At 38.4% G+C, this 25895-nt stretch overlaps 1 protein-coding gene across 13 annotated transcripts in view; it reads left to right on the forward strand.

Moving 5' to 3' along the window:
* THRAP3 (thyroid hormone receptor associated protein 3) overlaps window positions 1-25895 on the forward strand; it is a 69917-nt gene that overhangs the window by 5942 nt on the left and 38080 nt on the right. For 10 of the 13 annotated variants that reach the window (XM_065577184.1, XM_065577180.1, XM_065577183.1 and 7 more), the window contains 2 exons: window positions 6617-6697; window positions 23980-24071. The gene's annotated coding sequence lies outside the window, so the exon portion shown is untranslated. The remainder of the gene's footprint in view (window positions 1-6616; window positions 6698-23979; window positions 24072-25895) is intronic. The other 3 variants (XM_024104222.3, XM_065577187.1, XM_042853990.2) reach the window with 1 other exon arrangement.

Consider the following 25895-nt stretch of genomic DNA (forward strand, 5'->3'; position numbering starts at 1 on the left):
TTGTAAATCTTAGGCCTTCAGAATTTGCTGAAGGAATCTGATTCCTTCTTTTTGTGACCATCTAAGTGTTTAAATATCACAATGAAAGGCACCATAGCGATATCTGAGATAGAACAGGCAAGAACTAATCCACTGGCAGAAAGCAAAGCAGTGTGAGGAAAGGGCTGAGTAATGAGAGGCATTGTCACCTGTTCTGATATATAAGGTCAATTGGAAAGGCATATGAAGCAAGATAGTTATTCTGGAGAGTCATGTAAAATGTATATTTTTGAGGCACAGAATACCTCAAGGAGTTTCCAGTGCCTTGCCATAGTTGAGCTTTTCTTGGAATCTGTATTTCCTTCTGGTCCCGCATATCTACAGTAGTACAAAAAATAGTGCTGGTCTCTCTTTTGCCAGGTACAGAAGACACTGTGCTGAAAGCCAAGGGAAAAGAGCTGTCTCAAAAAGTTTTGGAGAGTGCCATTATAGACACTGTTGGTTATGAGATTATTATCTCAGACCAGAGGGACCAGTGACCTTGGTCAATTTTTGAAACATATTGATAGTTTTAATATCTTGAGTCACTGTATTTATTTATCTCTTAACAAATCTTTTCCGATCCTTTAAAATTAAGAACGTGTCATTAACTTACGAGGAATAATTCTCCCTGCACTGAAGGGAGAATGTTCTACGGCTCTGGACTAATAGTTGTGGTATTATATAGCTCTGTCTTCATCCTGGGTTTCTCTCTGCAGGAGGAGGAAAAGTGATTGTTCCACTGCAGTGCTGTACAGCATGTAGTAAACAGTGAAGATGCAGAAGGTCTTATCACATACTAAGGGGAAAACCCAAGCTGGCATGCCTGGGCAGCCAAAGTGATTTCCTGGTAGCCTTGGGTGTACACCTTTCTTATGGGAAGGAGTAGCAGGCTTGAGGAATGGGTAATTGCTGTTCTGAAGGCAGAATGACAGTGCAGAAACATTTTGCCAAGCTCTCTCTCTCTCTCTCTCTTCCTGTTCATAGCCCTGTGTTTTTATTCACCATCCAGCTCTCTGCAAGGAGACCAAATCTTAGCTTGTAAATATGGGCTCATATCACTCCCCATCTAGTGCCTTTTTAAAATATTTGATGCCTAATGTGCTCCTGAGCTGTCTGGTAGTCAGTGGCTGGCTGTGCATTGGCAACCATCAGGTACAAGTTCTAATTTATGTGCAGGGTGGATAAAAATCAATGATTTAAAAAAAAATAAAAAAAATCTGATTTTTTTTTATTTAAATCAGATTTTTTTGATAAAATGCTTTTTGAGGAAAAAAACCTATCTAAAGAGTTTTAATTAAGATACATTATAGCTCAAAGATATCTCATCATGGAATAGGGATTATAAATTCTAATTCTATAGTAGAAGGCAATATATTCATGTAATTTTTAAGAAAAGTTTTGTAAATGAAGTTCCAATAGTTCATGAATTAGGGATCCAATCTTAAAGGGTTCCAGGGGCTTCTGTATAGATTATTTAGGTTAAGCTTTCTATCTACCCAATGAGGCTCAGTGCTCAGTCTAGAAGATGCCATCAGAGATGCTTAGTTTTGCAGTTCCCACACTGTAGATTTGTGTCTCGGGAGATACTATGCTTGTTAACAGCAAAAATGCTTTTAAATAAATAAATTATATAGAGGTGAGAAATAACAGACCTCAACCCTATTGTCCTCTGCAAATTTGTGTACACAAGAGTCAATCCCTTATCTCTCTCTAAAAGTGCAAAGTTTCAAAAAGTTGAATGAATAGAAGATTGTTGGGGGCGGAATAGATCTGTACAAAGAGAAGAAGTCTGGAGATAAATGTGAGAAGGGAGGGAGATAAAAGTGAAACTGTTTGAGCCGCATATTCCAGAAGTTTTGAGGTCTTTCTGAGTGTAGCCTTCATTGATTTGAGATCTACCATACCATTCACTCACTAAAAGGGAAAACCTACAATGGCAGCAGGCCGTAAAAGAGACCCAGTTTTGGAATAAGAACCATTCAAGAAATATATGTTTGATGATGATGTTTTAAAGAAAGCCACACCAGTGAACTGGTGGAAATCACTTAAGCACTTGGATTCAGAGATTGTTGAAGTGATAATCTCATTTTTAACAGCAGTGGCTTCTGTCAGTATAGAAAGAATATTTTCTTCCTTTGGACTAATTCATTCCAAATTGAGAAATCGTTTGGGACCTGAAAAAGCAGGAGAGCTTGTTTTTCTTTTTGAGATTATGAACAAACAGGAAAATGAAGGTGAAGATGACTGAGTTAGCTGAAGAAGCCAATATTTAAGTTTCTCATGTTGACCTGTCTGATAGTTGATTTATCTTTGGTGTGTGTGTTTTTTTTAAATATTTCATTTAACTATTTTAGCTAAAAACAATTTTAACAAAAACAAACCTGATTTTAAAAAACTTGAATGTTTAAATTAAAAAAATCATATGCTTGTTTTGTTGAAGAAAAAAATCCAGAATACATAATGTTGTTGTTTTAGTTAAATAAAACAATTTAAATGGCTGTCTGGTGATGTTCTCCTCCTAATACAGCATGGCAAGAAAATTCTCCAAATATTAATGATTAACCTGTTGAATTGGAGATAGTTCAACTCCCAATGACTTCATAAATATCTGCTTCAGTTACCTTTGGTAAATGAAATAACCAAACAATAATTCATTTTCTGATATAGCTGTAAAACTAATCTGAAAAGTTTTCAAAATAAATCACTTAAAAATGTATAGTGTGTACCTTCTAAAAATGAAACCTACATCCATCTCTGACTTGTAAAGAATATGTATTAAGGTTATAACAACCAACAAAAATGCACTTTTTTATTTAGAAATCCATGATTAAATCGAGTCTTCCTGACTAGTGATTTAAATCAAATCCACCCTGCTTATGTGTGGCCAAACTTGGTGCTCTGTACTTTACTCAAGTCGTTGTAGAAGTCTTGTCTATGATCATGCTGAGATATGCTTTGCAATTTCTGCTCATCTTACCTTTGCAATCACCCTCATCTCTAAATTACTTTACCTGCCCTATATTTCTGCCCTGTCCTGGACAAGCCCCAGGGCATTGTGGCAACCCTTTCTTGGATAACAAGCATTGTGTAGAAGGAGGATTGCTTGAGTAGTGTATGAGGCGTTGTCCTTGAGCTGTATGCACTGTCAGTTTTGGGAGCTTGAGACTCAAATTTAAACATGCCTTATGGCAGCTTTGCCTATATGGTGAAGCAGGCCCCTTGCTAATTTTTGTAATTTGAATTGCTTTAGTGGAGCTGTTCTGTGATATGGGTGTTTCTAAATGAAATGTGCATAGCCTGTATTATAGTGTTTTAGTACCACTCAGTTTGGCACAAAGGCTATTGGGGCTTATCAGCATAATCAAGCTTGCTTAATTCAAATAGTTTTGCAAATTCCATTTTAAAATCAAGCAATCAGCCTTTCAAGTTACATTAGAGCTGTGTTCTGAATGTTTATTACCAGTTAGGCGTTTTGAAATTTCGTAGCTAGATAAAGAAGTGGATGTCCTTTAATTGTGGTCAGACTCTCAAGGATGTTAGTAGAAAACAAAATGGATTGAGTGAAATTTGCCACTCTCATAAAGCAGGTGCAACTCCACTAAAGTCAATGGAGTTGCACCCGTTCACATCAAGAGATTTCATTTTATGTAGCGTAAAAGAAAGTACGCTGTTGGAGGCCATGTAAGCATCTATGTGTACAGATGAAGTCTGAGGGTGTTTTTGGTCATGGCATTCCTTATCCACTCACACTACCAGCTGTGTAAAATAATAGTGGCCAGTTGCTGGATTTTCAGTTCTTCTGGTTTTGTCTTTACAGAATGACGGTTTGGCTTGTTAAAACTTAATAATTGTTTAAGCAGCCGCATATCCTTAATGCTTGTCCATAGCTGGAAAAGTTAGGTTACTTTGAGCTGTATTTAATACCTGCGGGTGCAGAGAATAGTTGCCTGGCACAGAAAATGTGTGTGGTCATCTGACTCTTTTGTTTCAACATTAGTTATGATGGTGACAGGGAGGGTTGTTGCATGTGTGCGAGAGAATATTTTTGCTTTACATTTATATGTAAAGAGCCCTCCCAGCGCTGCAGGTACTCCACCTTCAGGAGGGGATTAGCTTACAGCGCTGGCAGCGCAGCTCTCAGCGCTGGGGCACTGTTTACACGGGCGCTTTACAGCGCTGTAACTTGCTGTGCTCAGGGGGGTGTTTTTTCATACCCCTGAGCGAGAAAGTTGCAGTGCTGTAAAGCGCCAGTGTAGCCAAGCCCTGAGAGAGATTTAATAGCAGTAGGTTTCAAAAGGTACTGTGACTCACTGGAAAATATTTGGAAGATAACTGTTTGCAGTGTCTCATGAGTTAATTGTAGCCATGGTGGCACTCCTTGCAGTCAGTATGTGTGTGTCCTTCAAACATACTGCACACTTGGAGACATATTGCTAGAGTCCTTCCTTCAGCAAAGATAGACCGACTGGTTTCACCACTTAGCAGCCGTGTGTGGGGTGATTTTAGAAGCTGGCCTGTACATTTTGACGGCAGATCCCTGAATAAGGATGAAAGCTCATTTAAGTGCCTACAGCAGCTCATCTTGGCCTACTCTGTTCTGTTAGTCTCTGAAGTGGTGGCTGGAGAGAAATATCTGCCATTTTGAAGGTTCTCTGGGTGACTACTTCAGTCTAACTCCCTGGGTCTCTTATGCTGGGAAAGGTCTTTCTGCATTCTGTCCTTTGGTGAAGAGCATTATTGTATCTGAAAAAGAGGGGCAGGGTAATGAAGGTGATCACTGCTACTAGCTGTGAGAAAGCTTTGAATTTCTACTTTTTTCACTTTGTAATATTGGAGCTATAAACAGTGATAACAACATGGGATTACTTTTTCACTGGCATGTTTGCATGGTTTCACTCCATGGTAACGGGAAGCTGCTGTTTTATAGAACACAGTGGCAATTCAGAGAATACTAAAGTATTGGGTAGTGATGGCGGAGCACATTAATCTCAGTGAGACAACGTTTGATTTTTTTTTTTCAGTAGTCTTTCAATGGCATTTTCTTTTCTGTAAAGATGAACAGGTTCAGAAAAATTCAAGCCTCTTCAAATATGAGAATATGCAGGCTGCGTAGCAAATCATTTATGGTGCACTGACCGTTCTGGGCAGCGTCAGTAGAGCCATGTAACTTTGTCCTAGAATGATGCAGCATTGTGAAGGGATGACTGGCAGTTGCTGGGATTGTTCTCAGGAATACCTTTTTCTGAGAACGAACTTCCATTCTGGCTTCCCCATGTAATGAGTCAAGTGTGTGTGTGGTTTTTCCCCTTAGGCTTGTGTACCAACTAGTAACATACATTTTGATTTCAGCTCTTATAGCTGTCTGCATGTATGCTAGGATCTTATTTTCAGTTATCTGCTGTGGATAATTTGCATAGCCCATTATCAAGTTTCAACGTTGTATAGTTTCACGGCCGTATAAAGGGATATTAACTGGTACCTGATGTGTGGGAAATTTGTAGATTATTTTCACTATAATAATGATCGCCCTGCACTTTTCATTACAACAGCCCTAGTGTACTGTCACACCACATCCCTCAATACACAGTGCACTATTGCTGTACATGGAAGAGGGAAATATTTGTGTTCTGGTAGTCCCTGTAGGCCCCGACCAAGGTTGAGGGCTCCCTTATGCAAGGCTGTACAAACATAGAAAACAGGGCCATGAAGATAAGGGGCTAAATGATAAGACAGACAAACAGAAACTGACAACAAACAACTTGGCAGACGTTACAGGGCCATTTCTCTTCACTTGTCACTCCATAAGCCTTTTTCACCCATCCTCCCTCAATTCAGCTACTAGTCAATCTCCTTCTCAGCCCTTATTCAACCCAAGTGCCCTCCTTCATCCCTGCCCACTCCATATATGACACTTGGCCTCTCTCTGGTTGTAATTAATAAAGTAAAATAAAAAAATTTCTCCTGGCCATTTCAAAGGGGCCTCACTATTTCTGGGGAGGGGGGATGTACAGAGGACCCACCTGGTCTCTCCCTGCCCCCACATGTCAGCCGGTAGCTCTGACTCCCAGCCACTTTGATCATTCCTTTATTATGTATGGTGGTAATGTGGCTATAAGAAGAGGGGAGCTGTAGTTTCCAGAGACAGCCAGGGTGTGTGTCAAACTTGTTCTCATTTGTATTTCACTTCAGTTTCTGCTGTGAGAAGGGCAACAAACTACTAATCTTAGTGAATAAGCCCCTGGGTTTCATACTGTGAACATGGAAGCATTGCTTTTTTGCTCCTTGCTTCTCATGTTTAAATTCTGTCCCCAAGAGAACTAGATCTGTTATTAAGAGAACCAATTCTTATTGGTGTGCAACAAATATAAAATACATTGGCAACTAACCTAATTTATTATTTATTGTTTGTATAGTGTCATAGTTGTGATCACTTGCTGACTTAGGGCTTTAACTACTTTGCTGATGCAATTGAATATTTGAAACTTTTTGGTACTTTGTGGGGCGGAGTGCAGGGGAGAAAGACTACTGAGTTTAGTCAATCTTTCTTATCCCAGTAAACCTACATGCTTGCTGATACATGATTTCTTTTGTTTAGAAACTGGGGGAGAGTTTAACCATTTGCGACAAAGACCAGGTGTTTAAGAGCTAAGAACCACAGTTAATAGACTTGCACAAGGTATGTAAATACAGTCTTCTGTCAGGTCAGTTCTCAAATGTAACATGTTTGCAAATAATATGTGCACTTAAAAGGTATGATAAGGGGTGTGGAACTGATACCAGAACCTCACTGAAGGCAAAACCAAGCTAACCATTAATGTAAATAATCATTTTGAATAGGTAGAACTTTGGAGAGTCCTGCATGGCCAGTTTAGATAATGTGAATATCTCACTGCCTGAAATGGGACAACTTGGGTATTTTAAATCATCACTACATGGAAGTTACAATTGTTCTTCTGTTAGAGGGAATAAAAATTAACTGCTAACACTATTCCTATCTTCTCTACTCATTGAGGCTATCACACCAATAAGGAAATAATCTCTCGACAGCTGGGTTGGCAATTTCCAAGGAAAAGCTAGCTTAGGACAAGACGCTGGTAAATACCAGATTAAACCTGCCTTAAACTGGGAAAAATAATTGCGTCAGTGTCCAGCAAGTTCCGCAGGCATACAGCAAATCTTTTCAAACTATGGTTACGTCCATTCAAAACTGCGGAATAGGCTTGACTTCTCCACTGCATCAGAGTTGGTCTTCTGCTACAGAATGCTGCATGGACAAATGGATCTGGACTGGGATCTGCAACTCTGCGTGCTTCTGATTGCTTAATGCTGCAACTCTGCGTTATTGTTGTTTTCATATAATTGAATGTTTTTTGTCTTTTGTTTATATAATACTGAAATAAGAATCATGACGTGTATAATTTCCTTGAGAAAATACCAAACCAGAATATATGCAGACATTCCAGTGTTCAGTATTATACTTACATATATTACATAATATTTACGGTAATATTACACCCTGTGCAGTTTTGTTTTTTTATTTGTACAATCCTAAATTAATCTGTGTATCAACTGCCTTATGTAATCACAATTTGAGTTTATAACTCAAGCTAAGTGTAATGTGATGTGTATTAATGAAACAGTTTTTTGAATAGAAAATGCCTTAAACTGGTACTAACTAGATTTTCCTGGGGTAGAGGAGACCATGTTTTTCTTGGTAAAAAACACCTCTGGTAAATACCATGCCATCCTTGCTTGACAGCCTCTGCTGCATTGCCATTCAGTGATCCTGTTATCCCTCTTGCCTTCTTGATTCTGAACTAAGTAAACAAACTAACAAACAAAACTCTCAAAAATGGACATCTTAATTAAGAGTTGTTTCCTGTTTTCTGAGTCAGAGTGATAGGTGCCCTATAAATATCTAAAATAAAAGATAGATACAGATACATGTATATGTACACAGTTCTTGTAAAAAACATATCTGATTTCTTTTCCTCCTTCGGCTAGTCCTAGAGAGCTAGTACATCTTTGGGAGAGTGACCTGGAGTCTCTCTTGGCTCATGCATCATCCACTGAATTATACTAAGTTTCAGATGCAGATAATTTTTATCACTGGTGTCTATGCATGAGCCAGGAAGAACTCCTCTTGACTCTGAAACACTATAACCCTGGAGCAGCACATGGAACTGCACAATCTCATTTTTAGGCAGTCGCTTTTGAGAATACAAGAGCACTTCGATGGATTGAAGCAGTGGGCTGAAAGAGAGTTGCAGCAAGAAAGTTATCAGCAAATGTGTCCCTTCTTTTGCTATTAGAGTGGGTTTTATAAAGAGTGCTGTAAAATAGTAGCAGGACAGTGTCTGGAGTGGGGTCAATTTTCCTCTAGCTCAAGGGGGGTGGGAAATGAAGTATGTAAAAATGTAATAAATGACCTATATTCTAGAACAGCTGTGCTACCACATGAGTATGGTATATTCTGTCATGATAGGCCATAATCTTAAATATATAGTATAGGACTACATCATGAAAAGATAATCAGTGCACAGTTCAGGGCAACTGCACCTCTGTTTTTACCCCCTGTGGTCCACCAAGGGCACCCACTTTAGCATCCTGGCTCCCCAGACATCACCTCTTTTGAGTTGAGACCTGCGTGACCCACCCTCCTGACTGGGGTTTTTCCATGCTGCACAGTTCCCAGCCTATGCTATGAGATCCCCATGTAGCCAGCTGCCTAAATTGACCAGCCTCTGTGCTTTTGCTTTCTCTCCAAAGGCTATACACAGCATAATTGCTAGCAGTTACAAGTTACCACACAGCCCTTTAAGGAAGCATGTTTATTCTTAAGGTGGCAACATTTCAGAGAAAACATATTAAAACCAATAAAAGAACCTACACACATGCTAAAAACCTTACCAGAGGTAACTCCAGATCCAACCTTGGGCTCTAGTGGGTGTCAGTCCTTCAAAACCTGTAACTGGATTTTCCCCATGGCTACAAATTCATAGCTGTCTGATTCAGAACCAGAACAACTGTGAATAGTTCAAAAAAAGAACAGGAGTACTTGTGGCACCTTAAAGACTAACAGATTTATTAGAGCATAAGCGATGTAGCCCACAAAAGCTTATGCTCTAATAAATTTGTTAATCTCGAAGGTGCCACAAGTACTCCTGTTCTTTTTGCGGATACAGACTAACACGGCTGCTACTATGAAACCTGTGAATAGTTCAGTCTTTCCTTTATACATTTTGGGCCTTTGATCTTGATCTCATGTAACGGATGATCATCAAGCAATAACCCCTTAGGAGGGAGCTTCAAAAGGCTTGCATTTTGCATAACCGAAGATGGGCAATTTGCATTAACCTCTCCTCAGACTTCCCAAGATAATCCATTTTCACACATATTGTCCCAAGTCAGTTCTTGTTTGGTACATTTTCCATATATTCCTTTGACCCCTCAGGTCTCACTTCTGTCACATGTCCCCATCTTAAGAGGTTATATACAATCCCAGACCACAATAATAAATAAACCATTTAATACAAGTGATCCCAAAGATACTTAAACTTATCCTTGGAAGACCTTACTGAAATATCACAGGGAATTGCCATATCTGTCACAATCTAAAACCATTTTGTTTTTCTGCTGGGAAGGGTGGGAGTTAGTCAAGGTTCAAATAAGCAATCAAAACACTTCTTGGGAATAAACATCTGATCTGGTTTTGCAGCTTGTCAATAAAAGCTGTCCGGGTTCATAGTAGGCTAAATGTCTAAAGGGTCTTAATTATTCAATATTGGCTGTAATTGTTCATGTTATGCATCAGAAAAGACCCCAAAGGGACTGGGATTCAGTTGTTTTTAGCATTACTCACTATTTCTTTGGAAACATGACTTCCAAAGTTTTGCATGTAAAGTTGTGCAGTTTTAATGAGGTAAATGAGATTAGTATGTGGAGTCTGCTGGTTTCCAGACTACACTGGAATTAGTGACGTGTGGGGGTTGGAAACTTCATTGGCAGGCACACAATTTGTTCTTCTTTGGCTACATAGAAAGTAGCACAATAACTTGAATTATGCATATGAGTCTGGTCGTCCTTTCTATGAACTGATTGGTGAGTAGTTTTGTTATGCAAAGCAAAGGGGAACTTTTTGGAGCATTTCCTGCTCCTTTTGTGGGGTGTGAAAATCTAAACAGGATTAATGGATCTCCAACTGCTTCCACAAATGCACAAGTCACTAACAGCTACTCAGTATTCGCAGGACATCACTATGAGGAAACTATCATTTAGTTTTGAAATGAGAAATTTTGGTGGGTGTTCTCATTCATTCACCTCTGTTCCTTTGCTGCATTTGAAAAAAAAAAAAAGTCATGTCTGCAAAATCCATTTTTTCTCTGTATTTTGTGGAAACTTTTCCTTTGTTCATTTTTACTGTTGTAACAGAAAATCCAGGTCTCCAGCTTCTTATTACAAATATCCAAATGTTCTGGATACCCGATCAAGGTTTTCTGTTGGATGTAATTGGCATGTTTGGGATCCAAATTATTTAATGACTTTAATGGAAGTCTAAGGCTTCTTACGCCGTGTGATTTATAAATTCAGTTTAGTAGTAAAGTAACTAGCACCAGAGTTGGAGACATTGATTAATTTATAGCTAGTGGAATTATTTGGAAATCTAATATTTCTGATTAGTTCATTTGTTCTGTTTGGAAAAGTGCTTTGACCTGGAGCCATATGTCTTGCTATCGAGTATTTTGGTCTTCAGTCACATACATAGCTTGATTTATGTCAATAGTATTGGAGAATTTTAGCAATCCAGACTATAGAAAAGTATATCTGGGAATACTAGAAAAGCAAACACTGTCATCAGATAAATATCACCCAGGGCGGTGTTTTGGGGTCCCCCCCAGAAAGTAAAATGTCTTGCAGATTGTCAATTCCTACTGTGGAGAGGTTATATTTAAACTCTACTTCTCTATGGTTGCATTGCTGAATATCTATGCCAGGAGACTAAAATACAGAATGCAACTTGAAACCAGGTTTTCCAAGAAAATGAAAGATGGATCAAAGAATACAATCAAGCTTTTTGCTTCAGTAGAGACACTTGCATCAAACAGCCAATCTTTCCTTCATATCAGAGATGGGGAAAACTGCAAAAGGTTCCCAGTTCCTAGATTGCATGAATTCACCATGACTCTTGGTAAATTTTTCTAATGGGTAATTACCCTCTCTCAAAAATTTACACTTTATTTCCAGTCTGAATTTCTCTAGCTTCAACTTCCAGCCATTGGATCCTGTTTTACCTTTCGCTGCCAGATTGAAGAACCCATTATCAAATATTTGTTCCCCACATAGGTATTTATAGACTGGAATCAAGTCACTCCTTAACCTTCTTTGTTAAGCTAAATAGATTGGGCTCCTTGCGTCTGTCACTATAAGGCATGTTTTTTAATCCTTTAATCCATTCTCGTGGTTCTTCTCTGAACCCTCTCCAGTTTATCAACCCCATTTTTGAATTGTGGATACTAGAACTGGGCATAGTATTCCAGCAACAGTCACACCAGTTCAAAATACTGAGGTAAAATAACCTCTCTGCTGCTACTCAAGATTCCACTGTTTATGCATTTCTCAGGTGTGATTTGATGGTCTGTAGCAAACACCAATTAATACCCCATCTTGTGCTTTATCTATTAGGATATTGATCCATAAGCATTCATGATCATTTTCTTCCATTCTAAAATAAATGTATGAACTGCATCTCTTGATGTGTTGTTTCATCATCCACTTTATTATGCATTAGGGACTCGCTCTCAATGAGATTTGTATGATATTCCACATGTTTGATTCCAAAACCTATGAAATGGCTATGTGGAGTTTCTTTGTAAACGTGAGCTGTGGCTATCTAATGGAAACACAGTTACAACTCCTGAAATTAGATTATAAACTATTAGTGGGGTGTGATGTATGTTTAGGAAGGGTAGTCTTGTTAAAACACAGGACTTGGTGTTGGAATACCTGAGTTCTATTGGCAGATCAGCCACTGACTTGCTCTGTTACCTTGGGCAAGTTGATTGACCTCTTCAAACTTCAATATCCCTCATATATAAAATGGGGATAATACATCACCACCTGATGGTGTTGAGATGCTCCATTACTGCAAAATATTAGAAAACCTGTAAGCTTTATAAGTGGCTTATGTCAGTTGCAGAAATAATTGTTTTCCAATGTGGGGGTAAACTATGTGAGGGCAAAAAAGGGGGGTAATTTGTGTGGAAATAGAAAATGGAACTAGGTAGCATGGAGGGAGAACGGTTGACTTGAGAGTAAAAGCCAGCAAGTATTTTTCCTGACTCTGCAATTGATTTCTGATGTATGTTTAGAAAGCTCTTTTTAGGGGACTGACATCTGATACATAAAATGGCATTGATTAAAACTAGTGGTGTAACGTATGGATCATACTTTTGGGTAATTTAAAGATTTTGATTTATATTCTTTAAAATATGTTGTGGGTTTTTTTTGTTGTTATAAAGCATTCCTTTGTGAAACTCATCTTTTGTATTTGTCATACCTTGGATGCAAATTTGTTTTCCAGCAATCCATGAAATTTATAGGTTTTAATTATTTTTTCACTCTCCATTGTTTGTCACGCCCTTTTGAGAGTTTTTTGCTTGGCAAACATCTCCTCCTTCCCATCCCCATGTTTTTTAGTTGTCTATGTTTTTCCTTTGTTTGGGTCAGCTTGGCACTAGGAACAGTTTTTTTTGGTTGCTGCAGCAGCAAGAGAAACACCATTATGTTTCTATTCTGTTGGCTGTTCATATTTCTTTTATGGTAACAAGTGAAAAAAGCGTTTTAAAATCTAGAGGACATTCCCAACTGGCTTATGATAACTAGGACACTGTTTTTAAAAGGAACATTATAAAAATGACAGCCATTTTTTTTTTTGAACTAGTGTTTAGGATTTTTTGTTTTTTGTTCAGTTTTCTTATGTAAATTTGACTTTGGAGTATCAGTCCGCCCTCATTTGGTGTTTACAACCAACATTCTGGGTATATTACAAACATGGATACAATTTTTTCGGGTAAAATTCACAGAACAGTCATGGGGGGAAAAGGGACAAATCAGGGTATCATACGGTCACAGTGGGACTGAAGCCAAAGCCAGAGCCAAAGCCCCGCCGCCCAGGGCTGACATGGAGATCTGTTAAAGTCACAGAATCCATGACCTCCGTGACCAAATCGTATCCTTAATTACAACTAAGTGATTGGGTAAATGGGATTATAATTTGCCCTTCCCAGGGAGGTCTCTGTACTTCTCACTTTGTGTCTAGAGTTTAACCAGAACGTGTTCCCCCTCCTTTCTCCCATTCAGGGCAGTTTTAAGAGATGCCAGTTCAGATAAGTTCTTGGGGTTTCACCAGTTCTTCTGCATGGGTCATCATATTCTAATAATTTCTTATTTCTCAGTTAGAGATTTTGCATGCTGTTTTGGCCTCTTTTCCAGAAATTTTGTGTATTGCAGAACCTTTAAACAGTTGGTGAAATTGGATACTCAAATGCTGGTTTAGCTTTCAGGAGCTGATATTTTTTTTAATTCTACACAGCTGATAAAATAGAATTAACCACCATTTTCTTCTTTCCTGAAAGATGAGCTGAAATCTGTCTGTACAGTATGGGCTAGCAGTATTCAGGTGGACAGGACTTTAAATTAGCCTTACATTGATTTTTAGCCTGGGGCACCATGCCAAACATCATGGGGAGATGCTAATAATCCATATTTCGAACCCAGATTAAGAAGAAATACTATTGTTGAAAGGGTAAGTGCTTTTAACAGCATTTTGCAAGCTACCTTTGGGATAGAATGCATTAGCTATTAGCTGTCAGCATTATACATCCAGTAAGACAGCTTGTGATGGCTGTTGTAGCCAAGTGAAGCAATAGTTAGATGGAATACCTAAACTGGAATTTAGAGTGAAGGTCTCTATGCTTGGGGGAAGACAACAGGCGATCTTTGACAATTGAGTGGTCAGGACATCTGGCACCACCAGAAGCACAATGCTCCCAAACACCACTCTGTGTAAAAAGAGAGTGTTGGATAAACAGAGTTGCAGTGCATAGTAAGTATTTGTTGTTGGAATATGAGTGATCTTCGGTTAATTGACTTCTTGAGACTGAGACACTATACATACTTTATATTTTATAATTAATAATTATGTATTTATACTTTTGGATGTTCTTCAAATGTCAAAATAGGGGCTACCCCTCTGCTTCATGATAAAAATGTATGATACCTAAATTCTTGCTATGCCATGACATTGATTCATGGTATCAGAGACAGCAAATACTTAACCTTAGAAACAGAAGTTCAATTTTAGAAAGCTTAGCTACATCTAGTACACCAAATAATCTTGTACCAGGAAGTTATCAAACCATAAATTATACATTATGTGATTTTTACTGCTATGCAGCAAGCTGTTGCTGGAGGCTGTATGTTCTGCATTTCATGTAAGCTTGAAAGCATGTATATTCTCACTGTGCCTGTACGTGTAAAATGAAATAAGACTGTAATTTTTAAGGATTGCTGCTGCTTTCTATGGTAACTTTTCCAAATCAGTACTTTCCACTGGTTATGCATAATGGCATTGCTCAGCAGTGACACATCTGTTGCAAAACAAACAATTGATGTCCTAGAATAAGAAATTGCACTGCGTGACATTTACTCCTTAGGAGGCTTCTGCTAATTTCATAGTTCCATTTTTCAAATGCAGTGTAATTGCTGGAAAAATCACTAGTGCTCTGTCTTTAGAAAATATATATCACAAAATAGGTGATTTTTTTTGTAGAATCAGGAGTTAAATTAAAAAGAGGAGCAGACATTTTTTTAAGTGGTTGCGATCCCTGAATTGTACTGGTTTTGTTCAAGTGTGTTTTTTTTCATTCTGCATGAAACAATTGTTATATTCGTTGTGTAATGTAAAGTAACAAGTATTCGACAGTGTCCAGCAAACTCAATTGACTAAATGTTTCTATCCTTGTAATTTCACGTACTGGGGGAATGGTGCCTCAGGCTGGTTAACAAATACATAGATTGTTCTGTCCCAATGTTACATGAAGAGAATAAACATATTTAATGTCAATAAAATAGATTTATTCTGTCATTTCATATTTCTTTGTTTTAGAATACACTTGGATGGGACCCCAATGTTGCTGTGTCTGTATCATAGGGAGTATTCCACACTGTTAATTCAGACAAAAAACAGTTTTGCTTTATAGCTTTTATAATCTGGAAGAGCTGCTGTTCTAGGATCTCTAGAATACTGACCAAGCAATTCCTCAGAGCACCATGTAAATTCATAATGCAATTTTTTTGAGGCTTCTTGGTGCTGCTGCTTAAAAAAACTCTATATAATACTGTGTAACAGACTTGAAAAATATACTTAAGTTTCCCCCTTGCTTGCAGTAGGGTAAAACGTTTTCTTACAAAATATCTGTAAATAAGTTTTCTACCATGCTGTGAACCAAATTTTTGACAGCTTGATGCCATTACACCCCTCTTAAAAGTTAGGTTAGTTACAACATGTTTGGAGTTTCATATGGGAAGAGTCAGTCTCTGAAAGTGAATAGAAACTAGGGTAAGCAGAGCTATATTTGACAAAGCTAGTGTCTCCTTGCAGTAGTCAAGTAATTAGAACCTTGTTTTCAAAACAAATTTGGCATGAGTTAAAGTGGCCGTGTTGTCCAGGAAGGTTCCCTTTCAAGATGGTAGGGCAGGTGCAGTTATTTTAAACCACTGATATTCTGTGTACTGTACTCTGATTTCTCTCATTAATCTCCATTAAGTACCCAGCATTTTGCTTTTATTCTAATCTATAAAAGGGAATTGCAGTGTTCTGTTTTCTGTGAAAGCTCCCGGTGAAAATAAAAAGCAAAGTCTGCTTTAATGTTGCTAAATGGACAGGTTGTGTTGTGATTAAAAACATAAAATTCTCTACAGAATAATAAAATTTAAAAACGGACTAATCTGGGATATGTTTGAAACGTCAACAGACTTGTATGGTTATCTTCTTAGAAAATTCTTGTAATAAATCATGTTCAGTATGTAGATATCATTTTCTGTCTTGCGCTTTCATACACCAGTAAGGCATTATCCACAATACCCTTTTTCTTTTACTTTGGATTCACTGAAAAACTCAAACCATTTTTAAATTCCTCCTTTCTAGTTTGGCTTTTGAATTCTGTCCTTGCTAAAGTGCCTAATATTCTCCACCCCACACCCCCACTTGCCCAGGATTGCTTAAAATGGGTGATGGTCCCCTGTATTTTGAACTTGCTCCCCGACAAGCCGAAGAGGACAAGAGGTGCAGGAGGAAGGAGAGACTGGCTCCCAGTCATGGTCAACAGCCTCCTGCTGAACCTGAAAACATCTGCCCTCCTTGGAATAGAACTTGTGGTTCAAGGATTGGCCTTGTCAGCCACCTGAGGACCCATAACTCCCATGGAAGATGATCATACTCGGTAACGAGTGATCGCCCATCATCATCAATATTCCCCACCCCGCACCCCCACATGCACACGCTTCTGAATAATGTCACATTTTTAGTAACGAGTGTTAAAAGTGTTCAGGCTTATGTTGATCCATGTAGTCTTTTTTGCTATGTCTGCACTGCAAGTGCTACAGTGGCACAGCTGCAGGACTGCAGCTATGCCACTATAGTGTAAACGCATCCTGTGTCGAAGGAAGGCATTTTTCTGTTGATGTTAATCCATCTCGTTGAGAGATGGTAGTTACGTCAGTGGAAGAATTCTTCCATTGACCTAGCTGCGTGTACAATGGGGGTTATGTTGACCTAACTATAGCACTCGGAGCGTGAAATTTTTCACAGCCCTGTGCAACGGAGCTAGGTTGATCTAATTTTTAAGTGTAGACCAGGCCTTAATGAAGATGGTAGACTCTGAATGAAAGGTTATTTAATTATGTGAGCGCCCAATACTACAGCGGGATGTGCGTGAGTGGTCCTTCCTGCTGACTTCATGGGATTCTGCCTGCATGGTTTCCATTGCAAGGTTGAGCCTTGATTTAAGAAGTAAAAACCTACTAGAAAAGTAAAATAATACTGAGACTTCATTTTCTGAAGTAACAAAACCAAAAGGTGCTTTCAGTGTTCTGTAAGATTTAAACGTTTTTTGTACACTTGACAGAGAGAAGTAACATTGACGTAGTTAGCTATGCCTTTTGCATTTCAGACGAGTTTTGCTGTTACCTTATCAGAGTCGCAGAGTGACGCTGCTGGTAAATAACTTTTATGCAGTTGTCACACATAGCAGATATAATCCTTTTTTTTTTTTTTAATGAGGCTGGACTGTTCATTTAGAACAGCGACTTTAATTGGCTTTGTGTCATTAAATTTAACATCTGTCTAGGATACTGAAGTAAGACCGTATCATTTTCATCCTTCATTTTTTATTATTATTATTATTATAGATATTCAAGCTCGTCAAAAACTGTTCCAATAATGTTTTTCTTTAATCAAACTGGCAGATCTTACTCCTTGCACTGAGATGGAGTTGTGTAACTGAGGTCGACTTAGCCTCGTAATGTAGACCTACCCCTAGATATTTGATTGTCACTCTGAGTTTGAATCTCAAATGGCCATACAGTAGATATGACCGGTGCAAGTGATAAATGAACATTGGACTGTTGTTTCTTTTATTCAGGGAGTTAATGCATAGTATGAAAAATATCCCACTTGGGCACTAGAGTGGAAGGGGAAAGAGTGCCCCTTCTCATTCCTTTGCCAAATGTACATATTAAAAATGTAAAGACAGCAGGAAAGTCATGATGCTACAATGTTGCTTTGGAGCAGTTTTCAGTAAGTTTGTAGTACCTGCATACAAGAGAACGTGCTAGGGACATGGTTTATTTTGGTTTTGCTTGTGTTAGATTATTCTAGTAGCTCATGTCTGGTGTAGATAGAGATGTCTGCCTTGTTTTTCAGTATTTGTGTTTCTCGTGCAATTTGATCTACTCCAGTCACACTGTAGTTCCTAAGACATGGATTGATTATTATTAACTTGAAAAATAACATGCTATAAAACATACTTAATATGATAGTAGCTGGCTATTCTGTTTTATAATAACCTGATTCTTATTCCATGCCCCTAATTTGAGCTAATACTTTAAACTCCTACATCACCTTCCATTCCAGGATCCCAAAATACTATACAGATGCAAAGTACATCTCTGATTCCTGCCTCTCCTGCCACCTCCCTGGAAGGCACGCAAGTGTCACCACTTTTTACAGATGCTAACTTGAAGTACAGAGTGTAAGTGACTTGTCTAAGATCAGATGAAGAGTCAGTAACAGCACCAAAAATAGGGACCAGGAGTCTAATCAAGATCACACTTCTCCCTCTGCTAGTAGTCAGTTGTTGAATCCCAAAGCCTGTTGTTGCAGGTAGTTACCAAGTTGGCAAACTGAATGTTTTCAGAAGGCACTGAACAGCTGCATTTCCACTCATGTCAGCAGTATAGAACCCTGACTCCTTTTTGGAAAATATAGGTTGGGGAGTTGTGGCAACCAACAGTAAGTGATCTTCAAATGATAACGATGCAGCTTTGTGGCTGTGGGCAAGGGCTAGATGAGTTGAAGCAATATAAGTCGTTTAAGTCTGTAATTTGGACATTGGAAAGTTGCTGTTTTCAAAGAAAATGAAGTTTCAAATTATTACTCTGAAGTTTTGTTAATTCCCTGTTTAGGCAAGTGGCTGCCACTGCTTAATTATTCATAGTACATTTTGTACTTAAAAACAACTGTTTCTTTGGTTTTCTGTTTAGCATGCTATTGGAGTTCAGATTCGTAGAGTACAAATATGTTAAAGGAGAATGCATTTTATCTTTACTGAAAATGAAATGAAGGCTAGTTTAAGCAAATAAAGTAAAGTTTAACAGTTGTTGCTAAAACTGACTTATTTTCTGGCATTGAACTTATTAAATTATAATTAGGTTGTGAGCTGTTTGGGCAAGGAATTGCCTTTCTGTAGGCAGCATGTACTTCATTTTGGGTGCTTTCTATAGTATAAGCAAACTACACGGTTTTTTTTGTTATTTGCTAATGTAATAAAACAGAACTGCCCAGATTGGGAGCAGGTAAAAATTAATTTTTCTTTCCCCAACTAAACGCATCTTCCTACAGAAACTTTACAAAGCATTATTCGTTTTCCTGGTCTCTGAGAATGCTGAGCCCAATTGGTTCTATGTCATTTTGTGGCCATTTAAACATTAAAGTGCACATGTAAGCTAACTTTTTTTTTATTCCATTGATTACTAAATGTTCCTAGCTTTATGGTAGATGCTTTACAGACAAATATGAAGACAAATGAAGTGTTTCTTTTGGTAGAGACCAGTATGCTGTGCTTTTGCTTGGCAACATGTGGTGATCTGTGGTATGGAAGTTCTCTATAGGATTCTTGAGTGTCATCTAGCAGGCTAAGAGTGTTCTGCTCTGATAGCGTCTACAGAATTTGCCTGGATATGTAGGGATTCTTTTCTGTTTCAATCCTTTCACATGTGTTAAAGTAATAATTAAAGATACCTTGAAAGATATTCCAAAAAAGGAATTGGGAGGGGGGGGAATCCCGAGAGATAATGTAATAGAGGCCACGAGGAAAAAAAGAGGAAATGGTTCTAGGAAAACACACTGCATGTAAACTTTAGAAATGTTCTTGATTTGACCCATGTCTTGGCACATGAAAACGTTCTTAAAAATGGGCTGGAATGATCTATAATCTCAGCTTCAGTACCTCAGTCTTGAGTGCGTTACCTCTCTGCCTCACTTTCCCTATCTGTAAAATAGGGAAAAATAGAGCTTGCTTACTTCCTGGGTGTGTTGGATTAATGCTTATGATAAACTACCGTGAAGATAAAAAGCAGTATTAAATAATAAGAATTAAATTAATTGGAGCTTTTTAGTTGAAAGAAAAATATGTTTGGAATACATAAAAGATCAGTACAAAAAGATACTTATGAGATCAGTATGCTGGGGAATAAGCTATAAAAATAGAAAAGGGGTTTTATAGTAAAAAGAGAAAACTGATCTAACATGGATGAATTTTTCCTCTATTAAGATTATGAAAGGCAGCAAATTCTCACAGAGCTTATTTTTCGTAGAGCATAAGACAAATTTCCCTGTCTTCCATCAATCAGATCACAATAAAAATAATGGAATTATGTGTTTAAAAAATCTCATGATTATGGGTTTCTCAGAGGATTGACAAAACATCGATAATAGCCTAGACCCAAAGGAAATCTTTGAGATTGTGCATTTAGTAAAGTAAGTGGAACTAGTGGTGAATAGTTGACTTAAAAAAAAGGGGGGGGGGATAAAGGGGGTTTGTGAATTTGATATCAGTTGCATACTCAGAAAAAATTAGACACTTCCGCTATTGGTCCTTGTTGAAATTAGTCTGTAGGAATCTTTGATCTGATTTACTTGTGCAAATGGTCATCTTTGAAGAGCCATTTACATTTACTGTTTATGTCCCATTTTTCTGAAAATTGCAACCCTTTATATGGAATTCTGTAATGAAACCTGAATACATGATTCACCCATTAAGCCTTGATGTATTCATATTTAAATAGATGAGTCTTCTACAGGAATGTTATGCTGACATGAATGTATAAAGTAAGGAACTATGTCTCTTGGCTTGTGGTTTCCTTTAATGTTAAGAGAATTACATGCTCCTGGTCCTCTGATCACTAACAAGAATAAAAGGAAAACCAGCATAGGTTAACAATGAAATGTGTTTTGAAGTGGCATATACTGTGAAATAAATGCTCCTGGGGAAAGTGGTGGGTTTTTGTCTGGGGAGTTAACTTGTCAATCCGTAGTCATGGAAATGTAGAAATGTAATACAGCTTCAGGTAGTGCCTTTGGCAATCAGTCCCATGGTTTCCTTGGTGATAACACTGGTAATGATCCAGAAGGGGAAATATCAGACTCCCATGGTATGCCTGATTGGAGGTACAGGTTGCTGTAAAACACACAATTAATAATTTAGAGAACAATACAGAATAGCACTCCTGGCTATATGAGCAGGGTTAAGTAGCAAGTACAAAATACAGGTTCAAATTAAGAAGTTATGTCATGCAGGCATGGAAAATGAAACTGGTTGTGCTCCCACACTGTAATATGGTGTTAAAAGCCTACCCATCCTAATTTATATACTGACTGTACTCTTCCAGGGGTGCACCTCAGAATTTGGGAAAATCTGATAGAAAAGTCTATCCTAACTTTGGGCTGTAGCAACTAAGTGCCAGCATTTCAGGAAATAGATGAATCTAAAAGTATGACAGTGACAACTGTTGTTGCCAGTGAAAGGTCAAACATAGCAACTGTGTGGAATCCCTCCCCAGCCCTCACAGAAATTGTAAGAATAAAGATCAGAGGGGGTAGCCATGTTAGTCTGGATCTGTAAAAAGCAGCACAGGACTGACTCTTGGTTGCTTTTTAAAGAATAAAGATGTGAACTTTGTCTATGTTCAGCTGTCTCCCGGTACTTCCTAGCCACATCCAAGAACAGAATTTAAGGACGAATAAACAAAAGAATCGGAAACAGGAAACAGCTTCCTGTAACTTTAGTAGCCTTAACTACTTTTGAGCCTAAACTGGGCCGCTTGCTATGCTGATTAACAATACTGGAAAGTTCATCCGCATTTGATGACTAAATGACAGCAGTGGTGCTAAACCTGAAACCACCAGCTACTTGTGAACTTAAATAAGATGGGCTGCTAAACCGTGTTATTTTTAGTTATACAGTCACACAGCACATGTTTGGTTTGGGCAGCTGGCAAACGATACCGAGGAGCCCTCTTTCAGCCTGCCAGGGGCTTGGTGACATTCTCAGTCTGCAGTTGCTTTTGTATTTTTCTCTCAAAAATCTGTGATTCTCTGCTGGTCTGTTTTTAAGAAGTAAGCAAAACTGTGACTTCACCACTAGCTATCAGCTGAGTCGGTTTTTCTGAACAGGTGGGGCCAGTGGACATCCATTTCAGATCAGGCTGCAAATGAATAGTTCAGATCTGCATTTCCTCTTGTAGTGGAAGTTCTACACCCCAGGAGTTGCTTTAATGTGCATAGGTAAACGTAGACCGGAGCAGAAAAAAAGCCTTATCTGGAGGGTAATGCACAGAACTGGATGTCAGGAGATTTAGGTTTCATACTCAGCTCAACCACTGATTTGCTATGGGCCCTTGGGCAAGCCATTTCACCTCTGTGCTTCAGTTTATCCATAGTTAGAATTGGAATAACATCCTTACAGTGGAGTTAAGGTTTAATTTATTAGTAGATTGTAAAACATTGTAAGTGTCTTGTGTGGAAGGTACTATCAAATGCAATATTTGTTATTAATATTTCCTGGACAGATGACTGTCTTATTGAGTTTTTCTTGCTGCTTTGAACCTATTAGTCTTTACTCTAAATAAATTCATTAAAATGCATAGCTTGTTATTGAAAAATCTCCATTGCTCTGTAACTGCTTAACAGACTTGGTCCCCAGACAAAATGTTCAACATGGGCCGTCACAACTTAATCTGTCTTGTTGCATCGATGCCAGCAAAAAAGCCTTCGGTAAAGAAAGTTTTTAGCAGATTTTCAATTTAGACTTAGGACTCAGTTCTAACTCTAGTTACACCCATTCAACTGAGGGCAGAATGGGGCCTTAATTAGGTGGGGAAGGGATGGATGCATCTGTGTCAGAGATGTCACTGGCACAAATGTTTTGTCTTCTAGTCAAAAGACCGTATATCATTGTGAAATAAATAGCTAATCTAAAATTTTGTCCCAAAATAATGCTTGTGCCTCTGAATTTTTTCCTCCCTTTATAGCCTTAATGTTGTTCCTTTGTATCTTGTAATGTGTCTTTATATTGGAAATAAGACTTAAATGTAAAGGGAATAAATCCCCAAGGCATTCTAAAGTTACAGGTACAATAATCGTTTGTGCCACTCCATGGATTAGTATGGCTGTGGCGCGTCCTGCTTTTTCCCTTCCCAGGAGGTACACGTCCCCTTTACAGCACACCTGGAGAGATTTGAGAAGTGCAGAGTCAGGCTGGCTCTTTTCCCCATTTGTTAATGCTTAGTGCACAGTGTGTGTTTTATCTTTAAGGCTCTTTATAAACATTGCATTTGAAATCTCTATTAATTTGTATAGAATACTCTCTGCCTGCTTTGGTTTAAACCCAATATTAATTTTATTTTGTGGTGAAAATAGCAAGAGTCTGAAAGTGGCGCCCTGGATATAATTGCCACAGTTTCTTATGCCTGAAGCAGTGATCTATTTGTAGTGATGTTGGACAGCCACTCCTTGGGCTATAGGGTAGCAGCTGGGAGTGCCATAGGGACTGTTCCTGCTGAGGCACAAACCATGCTAGTTACAAGCATTTTCACACATTGTTGTAACCAGCTCAGTTTGGTGTTTCAGCGTGAACAAGGATTTTAGAAATCCCATACTTCACTGTGCTGGCCAGAACCATGCAGTAGACTTCTTCCTCAGCCCAAGCAAGATTGTAGCACAGTTTATGAGCACTCTGATAATGCAGACCAAGTTACAATTCTGTTTGAAGACAAAATATGAACATTGGTCTAGAAAGGAAGGGTGTATCTACAGTAGGTGCCAGAATTCGGCTGTCCTTGCTTGCACTGTCTTGTGGGGGAAGTGTGGTAGAAGTGACTACTTGATCACTGACAGTTGTTAGCTTGGAGTTTGGGATTAGAAGGGAGAAAAAATAGTGACTGGGTGAAGGTAAATGGATTGACTTTCCAAGTTCCTTTCTCAGAAGGTGACCAATTCCCAGGTTTAAGCTGATAATGATAAAACCCACAGTTTTGTGTATAAAACCTCTTGCCTTAAAATAAAACCTGGTCTATAGCTTAAATATACAGCTGCTTCAACACAGTTTCTTTTTTGTGCAGAATTGTTTCCTGATTTCATAATTGGAGAGGCTGAAACAGTGACAGGTTACTGTTGAGGTGTGGAAGGTGTGAGTGCGTGTTCCAGCAACCAGGTAAGTTTATTACAAAATTAAGACCTAACATCTCTAAGGAGGGAGTTGGGGGAGTGCCTCTCTTTGGGATTTGGACTATACCGTATAGCAGTAGGGCTTTATAGTTTTAGCATTGCTGCCTCACAGTTTAAGCGCTGACTCTGTAAATGGAGTTTGTTTTGCTCACCAGCATTGTTGCTGTGCAAGCAAGGCAATATGTAATACCTTTGAACCTGTATTCTCTTAATCAGTCTAAAAAGAAAATTCTACAACTCCTCTAGTTCCTGGATTGGGAGTGTACTCTGCTGATTTTGTACTTCCCGGTCTTATTTGCTACTGCTTTACGAGGTATGAACCCATTCTGCAGAATGACCTTAAATGTCCCAGAAAGAACAGATACCTAAAATCTTTTTTTCATAAATGTTTTTTATGCTTGTTTAAGTACTTACAACCCATCAATATTTGTTGGGTTAGAGTCCATGTTTTCCCTTCCGAGGGCCTTATTTGGGCATTGTGTCATAAACTTGGGTCAGAGTAGCATGTAATATTTTTTCCCCTTATAGAACCATGGCAGTTATTGTGTTAATGCTTCATATCTTAACATTTACTTGAAGTGGTTGCTCTTTGAAAAGCAGAATACAAAACCCTATAAATTAGGTGAAAAGGATATTTGGAATAATTAGTCTAAAACAGTGGCAACTAATGGGAGTGCATAGCAGTGATCACTTCTTGACAGTGGAAAATTCACTGGGTTACTGGAAACTGTCCATAGATGAGGTCAGATTGAACCACATGGAGAATAAAAGCTGGGGGAAATCTTTTTTTTGTTTGTTTTTTAATGCCAAAAATCTTTAAAATGGCATTAAACCACAGCAAGGCTTAATTAGCTTTGAAGTGTTTACTCCTACCAACAACTTGCTTTTCTTTTAGATTGAGAATCATGGAGAAAAACTAATTGCTGTTTGTTTAATTGTATTAACCTGCTCTGCCATGAGCTATGAATTTTGTGAAAGAGCAACATGTTTGTGCCATTAAAATGATACCTCTTAGCAAGGAAAGGGATCCAAGATAGTTCAACCACAAACTCAAAAGTTAGGGGGAGATAGAATAGGTACAATGAGTGGGGATGTCTGAACCACAAGGCTTTTAAAGGATTCCATGTAAAGAAGGATTTGCTTTTTGCACTGAAACAATCTTCAGCTGTTTGAGTTCAGTCCCAAAGTTCAACGCTTGTAAAATATTAACCTCCCTTGCAGTGTGTACATATTGCAACACCAGTTCTCTGCCTTCTATGCCAACAAGTCCTGATTAGTAGCTCAACTGAAGCTCCCCCTTCCATTTTTTTTAGTTTGAATCTCATGGTGTCCTGCAAACAAAGGGTCTTATTTGTGAGCTGAGACACTAAAGGAAAGAAAATCCCTGATTAAATTACAAAATGTGAAACAGAGCCTCCAAACCTAAGGAAAATGTTCCTAATTAATGGGCACAAGGCATTTCAGACACACATCCAGTTTGACTTGTTCCAACGTCTTCATTGCTCAGAAAGGTTAATACTGTCAGCTGCACACAGTAAAAGCAGGTGGTTTTCAATACAGTGCAGCTTGTATATCAAAGGATAATTTTTTGACTAGTCATAAAAATTTGATAAGGGAGGGTATTGTTCTCTCTGTTTCTTACATAGGTGGAGGGACTGAGCAAGTACACGCTGGGAGTCAGGACCCCGTGTTCTGTTTTTGGATCTGACATTCACTGTCTGTTATAGCCTTAGGCAATTTCCATGACTTCTCTCTGCCTCCATCTTTAAAATGGGAATATTAACCCTTGTCCTCCATTGTAAAGCACTTT

This window comes from Chrysemys picta, chromosome 23 (genome assembly GCF_011386835.1).
Source record: "Chrysemys picta bellii isolate R12L10 chromosome 23, ASM1138683v2, whole genome shotgun sequence".
NCBI classification, from domain to species: Eukaryota; Metazoa; Chordata; order Testudines; family Emydidae; genus Chrysemys; species Chrysemys picta.